The sequence below is a fragment of the Cebus imitator genome, unplaced genomic scaffold (genome assembly GCF_001604975.1).
Source record: "Cebus imitator isolate Cc_AM_T3 unplaced genomic scaffold, Cebus_imitator-1.0 Scaffold82, whole genome shotgun sequence".
NCBI lineage: Eukaryota > Metazoa > Chordata > Mammalia > Primates > Cebidae > Cebus > Cebus imitator.
In genome coordinates, this window is record NW_016107397.1 from 2713497 (window position 1) to 2714879 (window position 1383).

The window sequence follows — 1383 nt, forward strand, 5'->3', positions numbered from 1 at the left end:
AGGGAGGGAGGGAAGGGGAGGGGGTAGGGAGGGAGGAGGAGACAGACAGAGAAAGAGAGAAGAGCTGAGTGTTTAAGGAGAAGCGCAGGTCTGAGGTGTGGGCTTGCAATCAGGTGTCTGAGGTTGGAAGGAGGTCCCTGGAGCCAGGGGTTGGAGGCTGTGGGTTAAGGGTAGAATTCAAACCCTGAGAAGCCAAGAGGAAGGCCAAGGAGGGTGGCATGTTGGACCCTGCAGAGGGCCAGCCCTGGTTTTGACGACAGCTGCTTCACCATAGGGGCCACACTCCCTGACCCCTGGGCCACAGGGAGAGCCCTCCCCTCCTCCTTTCCCACGGCTGAGCCCCTGTTCCCTCTGTGAGAGGCGGGAGAGAAGCACCTCCGTCACTCTGGAGTTCTGGACTCGGGGCACAGGGGACAGGTACGTGGTGGAGGAGGGGAGTGTTCCAGGCGGCTCCTCCCTGCACCCCAAGCCCGGCTCCGCGTGCTCTCCAAGACATTGCCTTTCCTGGAAACCATGGACCGAGCCCTGTCTCTGCTGCTGAGGAACTCGTCAGACCTGTCTGTGTCCCACAGAACCAAGCCAGAGCCAAGGCACCGCAGGCCACAGGCAGCTGCTTGCCAGCTGCTTCCTGCAGCGAAGCCTGCCCACCTGCAGGAGCCCAGCTGGCAGCGAAGACCAGAGGGGCTCCATGCCACCTCAGAGAGGAGGCCAGGGGTATTGGTCTCATTGATTCCTCTGTCCTCAGTCGCTCAACTCGTCTACACCTCCTCTGTACCGGTGCTCAGAGAGGATGATCAATATCATCAGTAACACCTAACCTCTGCCCTCCATGATCTCGGCCGGGAGATGTCAGGGTAGGGGGTAGGGTAGGGGCGTGGGAGTGGTGCGGTTCCACTGGGGGCCCCAGAGAAAAGAAAAGCAGCGGTCCTCTCAGAAGGCACAAGCCGGCTGTCAGGCTGCCGGTGGCTTCAACTCCCTGGTCTCTGCCACTGTGGGGAGTTACACAGTGTTATAGTGGACCCCAAGTTTCTCTTCCAATTATCAGCATGTCAGTACGTTCAGCTTTCTTATTCCTTAATTCTCTATTTTAAAGTTTAGCTTCCTTGTAATCAGTAATTCACGTCTGTTCCCCCGGCCCCCGGCTCCGCCTTGATTCATCCCGGTCACCTGCTCCTGTCCCATTCTTTGACCTAGGTCACCCCCGGCTACCTGCTCTGACCCGCCCATAACCGTCCTTCCCGCCACAGCACCCACCCTGCCACTCCAGCTCCGACCCCTGCTCTCTTTAAAATAGCCAATCAGGATTAGTCCAGCCTGTACGGTCTAACCCTAGCCAATAGGGGGATGACACAGCAGTAGGGACGACCCCCGTCAGGCATAAGT